The following is a 6,760-nucleotide window of genomic DNA, read 5'->3' as shown; positions in this document are numbered from 1 at the left end:
GACTTGTGGTCAACCCCATCCTTTAGGGCTTTATGTATTGGCTGTGTGATACATTGTTGCCTCCCACACCCTGTTCTGTAAAAAGTTTAATACACTTTGCCCTATAAACTTACAGTACTAGTAAAAAAAATATTTTATAAGCTAATGGAAAATAGATGTTTGGGGGGCAGGTTTTGATTTGTTCATATGTTCTTGACCACAAGTCATCTTAACGTTAATCCCTGGAAATTTTCTGAGACAGAGAAAGAGCTGGTAATGAATGATTCATGGATGCACAGGAATTTTATGAATTAACTAATGGATGGAAACTCCTACGTGTCAGTCAAGTTGGTAGCTCTGGGAAACAGAAATGAAAATCCCACCTTTTCCCATCCTATGAGCAAGACTTTTGACTGCAGAGGGGAAGGATTTCCCATTCCCTGCTGGTTGGACTGTAAACTGTGGCAACAGTGTTGGGAAAATAATTTTGGCATTTTCTAATAAAATGTACGCTGTGACTCAGCAATTTTTTTCTGGAGAAGAAGCAGGGGAAAGGGAGAGCTACAGGGAGAAAGGAGAAGCAGAGAGGACAGGAGAGTTTACAAACATTCCTCGTCAGGGGAAGAAAGGGTAAAAATCAGTGTTAGCCTAAAGAGAGAAATTAATCAGAATTACATAAAAAAGAAACATGCAAGTTAAGGCTATTTTTATTTCTCATTTTTATTTAAAATAATTTATTTGTTTATTAGAGAGAGGGACAAAGAGAAAATAGGTGCACCAGGGCATCTAGCCACTGCAAATGAACTCCAGATGCATGTGCCACCTTGTGCATTTGGCTAATGTGGGTCCTGGAGAATCGAATCTGGGTCCCTATGCTTCACAAGCAAGCACCTTAACTACTAAGCCATCTCTCCAGCCCTGTTTCTCCTTTTTTTTTTTTTTTTTTTGGTTTTTCGAGGTAGGGTCTCACTCTGGTCCAGGCTGACCTGGAATTAACTCTGTAGTCTCAGGGTGGCCTTGAACTCACAGCGATTCTCCTACCTCTGCCTCCCGAGTGCTGGGATTAAAGGCATGCGCCACCACGCCCGGCCTGTTTCTCCTTTTTTAAAGGAACAAACTTTTGCAGATAATCAAAAGGAATCAGATTTCCAAGATCAGAAGAATCAAGTAAGAGAAAACGTGGCTAACCTGGAAGTACTAATTTGATTATTGATCATTTGGTAAGGACCAAATGATGCCACAGAAGATATATACAACTAAAGTAAAAACAACTAGTCAATTCTTGGGCTGGGGATCTGTTTCTGAGGTAGAAGGTTCTTGCTAGCAAAACCTGTCAGCCTGGGTTCAGTTCCCAGGACCAGCGTAAAGCCAGCTGCGCAAAGTGGCGTGTGCATCTGCAGTTGACATGCAGTGGCAAGAGGCCCTGGTGAGCTCATGTCTCCTCTCTCCCCTTCTTTCTCCAAAATAAACTGACACAAATATTGAAAACAAAAAGCTGGCAAGGTCTCTAAAGTCAATTCTACTTGCACCTGATTTCACTAAAAAGTAAAACCTAAAAATGAAAAGCACTGCATTCATCCAGTTTGAGCCGTCCCCGGTCACTGGCACAGGGGAAACTAACCTCTGCAGAAAGGAGTGTGCGACTGGGTAAAAGCTGGGAGGAGGATGGGAAAACTCCAGCAGAGGACTGAGTTATGCATTCAGCTCTCTTCACCCCTGTGGGTACAACACTCACTCCACTGGAAGGGCAAGTTCTTCACCAGCCAACAGAGCGCCCCGGAAGTTACTTGACAAAGTTATCTGGCTCTCATAACTTGTGCTTTTCATGATTTCACTCAGTCAACCGCATCTTGGCCTAGTTGGAAACTGGGTCAGACAATTACAAAAAAACTATTTGAATGGAAATCTCAAAACCACCTTGCCTTAAATCATTTCATAGTTTGCATCATTTTCTATCATCAATTTCCATTCTACCTCTTTGGAGATGCTGAGAAGAGTTGCCCAGGCCAGTTAGAGAGCCTGAGTCAAAAATCCACAGACAGGAGACCATCTGGGATTGATTTCACAGGAAAGAGGAAAACTAGCCAAAAGAGCCCCTCCTTGCTGGTTCTGGGTCTCAAATGACAATGGGCTCATGTCTGTTATGGCATGTGTTCCTTGCAGGGCAATTTCAAAGGTGCGGATGGCTCCAGCTTGGAACAAGGAATTCTAGGAGGGAAGGAAGAAGAGCCCTGTGGCAGAAGTGGAGGCAGCAGGAGCAGGTCATAGAGGAGGCTGCTGAGCTGGGTTCTGGCAGGGGCACCCTGACGAAGGGCCTGGCAGGGCGATAAAAAGAGGCTACAAGCACAAAGTTGCATCCTGCAGCAGATGCCCAGGAGGACTAGAGTGCCTGGTGCCTGTCCTGGTCATCCCCAGTGTCCTTTCCAGATGACCAGAACATTTCAGTTCACTTTCAGAAGGGGCTGAAAATGATGTAGGAGACCCTGGGCAGAGTGTGGAGCCAGTGTCGGAGGCTACTGCTTGATGAGCTAATACGGCCTGACCCAGATCACAAATAGCCCTCTGAGCATGATTCCGTATGGCGTTTTCCATCTGGCAGGGTGAGTCAGGTATGATCTTCAAGGAAGGATGCCAGAAAAAATAAATGAGGAGATGCCCGAGCAAATTTGAATTTCAGACAAAGAGCATGTTGTTTGTTAAAAAAAAAATTAAAACAAAGTTACGTTCTATGTAGTATTTGGAACCCACATGTAGTTTTAAAAATATACTGCTTTCTGGAATTCAAGGCTAAAGATTTGTTCTGTAATTTTATTTGCTCAATCCGGCCACCCTATCCCAAGGCAATGTGGCAATCTTGAGAGGTATGAGCAGAACAAGGAAGCAGAAGATGCAAATCGCCTCGGCCTGCCTGGAGCTACAGGAGGGCTGCACAGATCCCTGGAACGCAGGTCCCCTCACTTCCCACTGTGAGAGGCCAGGCAAGGGTGCTGCGACTGACTTGTTGCAGTGACGGTAGGAAACTGATAGGTGACCTGACGGACACACAGGAAACGCACTACCGGAAAGGACACTGGGGACAACCAGAACATCTCAGTTCATTTTCAGAAGGGGCTGAAAATGATTCCTCATTCTTTTCTCAATGCTGCCCATGCCATGGGTTCCTCTTCTTTTACATCTAATCATCTCTTTCTTCCAAGTCCCTTCTTGTCTTCCTGCTTCAACACCCATCCATTCATCCATCCATCTAACATTCTTTCTCCTGCCTGACTCTATTGATTCCAAAAGGGCACTTTCGAAGTCGCTATTCCCGACTTCTCAGAAACATTTGATCATGGATGATATTGCCTAATGTTGGGCTCAAGGAATGACATGCACATGCATGCATTTTCTCCTAAAATACTCTACTATGGTTGCAGACCAGCATTATGTGGGGAACGTTTATAACTTTTAGTGCAAAGTCCACCTCAGCACCATCATGTCACCGGACATTCAAGTAGAAGCAGCCCTAGGTAGACCTGTGACGCTGAAGCTGTTACGAGTTCTTAAGAGAAGTGGGCATACGACTGCCCGGGTGGTTCAAGGAGAAATGATACCGATGCCCCAGCACCTCTGATCCCGTGGGTCTGAAGTAAAACTGAAAAGTGCATGGTTCTAAATCTACACAGTTAGTTCTGGTCTGCTCTAATGACCACTGACTTGCAAGCTGATGAGCAAAGGTTGGCTCCCAAACAGAAGTCAGCATGATAGCAACTACTGAGGAGGACGTTTCCCTGGCCAGACTTCTCTCATGTGGACCCACAGGCTTGGCTTCAAGCCCCCAACGGATCAGCATTGTTTGTGAGTAGATTCCAGGAAACAGTGACCCTGGAGCAAATCAACCACAGTAGTCTCTCTTTCCGTGAGGATGAGACAAGATAGAAAAATGACTGATGTCTTCCTCTTTATCTCTATCCATAGTACTTTCACCTGAAACAAATAGCCTGAAGTAAGTAGTCATTTCTATATCTGCAGATACACGTACGGGATCAGATTTTTAGTAATAGACTGATGGAAATGAAATCTAGGAGATGTAGGCTGTTGTCACTCCATTTTGCACTGCACCAAGAATAGGTGTATGAATGGACAAACTTGTATCAAGAAAAAAAAATAAGGCCAAATAAGCCATTGTGCTATAACTTTTATCTATCTAAATTCTTCAATATGCTTTTTCAGACACTTACATATCAATATAAGTTCACCTCTGATGATTTCTTAAATGTTTGCTATTGTTCTGTGTAGCAGACAGCCTTAGGTTCACTGAGATGAACTTCCAGACCAGGCACACTTATGGAGGAAGGAATTTACTGAAGTTTACATCCAGAGGAAGTTCCATAATGGCAGAAGAAATTGGCCTGCTTTAATGGGACCAAACAGATAGAAGCACAAGCCTAAAAGTCAAAAACCACACAGCACAGCACACTTCAGGAACTCCAGCAAGGCACACTTTGCATATCTTTAGATTGAAATCTCAAACCCACCATTATCCCTTAAGATCCGCCCAGTGACAGGTGGCTGCGGATGAAAAATACAAACTAATAAAACACTGAATATATTTGGGGGCATCTATTCAAAGTACCACATCTGAAACTGCTCTTTCCACATATTCAATGTTAAAATATGCATCCATCAATGAAATGTTGCTTGTTCTTTGTGTTAATGACCTTACTTGGAAATAAAGAACTGACAATTCTTTTCTTTGTGCCCCTACTGCTGTTTCTGCCCAATGATTTTTTAAAATATGTCCATGAAATCCAGAGTCTTGGAAATAGCTGCTCTCTACCAAGTATAGAGCTCTTGTCTAACTTACAGGGAAGGCCCCTGCGCCATAAATAAGAGCCTAAACAATGAGAAAAAGAACTTTAAAAAATACTTCAAGATGCTTAACCAATGTACAAATACCTGGGCCCCACTGATATAATTGAATCCTTATGAAACAATATCTTCAAAATACTGGCCTTAAAGGAGCTCTCCAGATACATACAAAAATATGCAAACCAGGGCTGGAGAGATGGCTTAGCAGTTAAGCGCTTGCCTGTGAAGCCTAAGGACCCATGTTGGAGGCTCCATTTCCCAGGACCCACGTTAGCCAGATGCACAAGGGGACACACGCATCTGGAGTTCGTTTGCAATGGCTGGAGGCCCTGGCATGCCCATTCTCTCTCTCTCTCTCTGTCTGTTGCTCTCAAATAAATAAATAAAAATGAACAAAATTTTTTTAAATGTGAAAACCAAGCTAAATTTACTGCATTTAAAAAATGACTTTATTCAAATGGAATTAATATATATGGCTAGTGAAACACCATGACAGAAAAGTTATAAAGGTTCCCCACATAATGCTGGTCTGCAACCATAGTAGAGTATTTAAGGAGAAAATGCATGCATGTGCATGCCATTCCTTGAGCCCAACATTAGGCAATACCATCCATGATACTCTGAAGCCAATAGTCTGCCACTCCTCAGTGTATAAATCCTGGGCTTGCATAGAATGCAGAGCCAGGGTAAGCAGAATGACAGGGAGCAGAACTTCCTGAGGATGTGCTGAGCCTCCAGTCTTACGGTAGGGGTGCAGAGGTTAGCATATCTCCCACAGACCACCCTCTTGTTGCAGGCGAGGGAATGGAGGTTAGGTCTACTGCTTAGATTCCTGCTGCTGTGTAGGATGTGGCCTTGCTCAGTGTTTGCCTCTTCACTGGACTGTTGGCCAGAAGTATTTAGCACTTGTCTGGGAAAGGGCTTATGGAGGGATTTTTCCAGAGGGAAGCCAGTACAGAGGTTTAACTGATTAGAGTGAGTCCACAGAGAGCCTTGTTAAACGCAGAAGCTGAAGGAAGAGTACTTGGGGACATTCCCAGCAGGAAGGAGAGTGAGTGCAGGATGTTTGTTTGAGTAAAGACATGCAGCCTTTCACTATTCAGTAGCTCCCCAGAGGAGGGGACAGAATCTGATTTTCAGTGCAAGGCATGTAAGCTGTAAGGCGCTTTTCAGGGTGAGCTCTTCTTATTTATGATGTTCCTCTGCTGTGTCCCCAAATCGTTTGAATGGAAAGCACAGTATGATAGACTTCTAGAATGAGGGTGAATGTGGTCCTATTCCTTTGTGCTATTTGGACCACACCCGAAAAATGAGCCACACTTGGAAAAGGAGTCTGGGGTTGTGAATTAATTACCCCAAATCCCCAAATAAACAACTTCAGGGAGGATGATTTTATTTCGGCTCTGGGTTAGGGGATACAATCTTCACAGTGGGGAGAACATGCAGGATGGAGCTGTTGTGTGGCTCGGATCTCAGTAGATCAGGAAGCTGAACAAAAACCAGAAGTGAGGCAGGAACATAATCCCCAAGACTGTCCCATCCCCAGCAACCAACTTGGTCGAAACGTCTGGTCCCACCAGCTTCCAAACAGCACCACTAGCTGAGGACTAAGAAAAAACTGATAAAAGGTATCAGTGGGGGTTTTGGGGTGATCTCCAAAGGCATGCCCAGTAGGTTTCTACTGAGCTGTCCTGGAGAAGAGAGCTGGATTTGCTCCTTACAGTGTGAAGGGCTAAAGTTTGTAGTCGATACAAGAAGGAGGACTTAACCTGTTAGGAGAAAGTTATCTCCCAGTGTTCTGTGAAGAGCATCCTTGATTTCCAAAAAGATCCAGTAGTGCTGAACTGACTGTGGCGTGAGTCTAGTTCTTCAAATACTTGTGACTGACCCGTGCTTCTGTTCTGAGGATCCCTCAACCTAACCTCAGCAC

Source organism: Jaculus jaculus, chromosome 4, assembly GCF_020740685.1.
Source record: "Jaculus jaculus isolate mJacJac1 chromosome 4, mJacJac1.mat.Y.cur, whole genome shotgun sequence".
Lineage (NCBI taxonomy): Eukaryota > Metazoa > Chordata > Mammalia > Rodentia > Dipodidae > Jaculus > Jaculus jaculus.
This window is presented reverse-complemented; position numbering follows the sequence as displayed.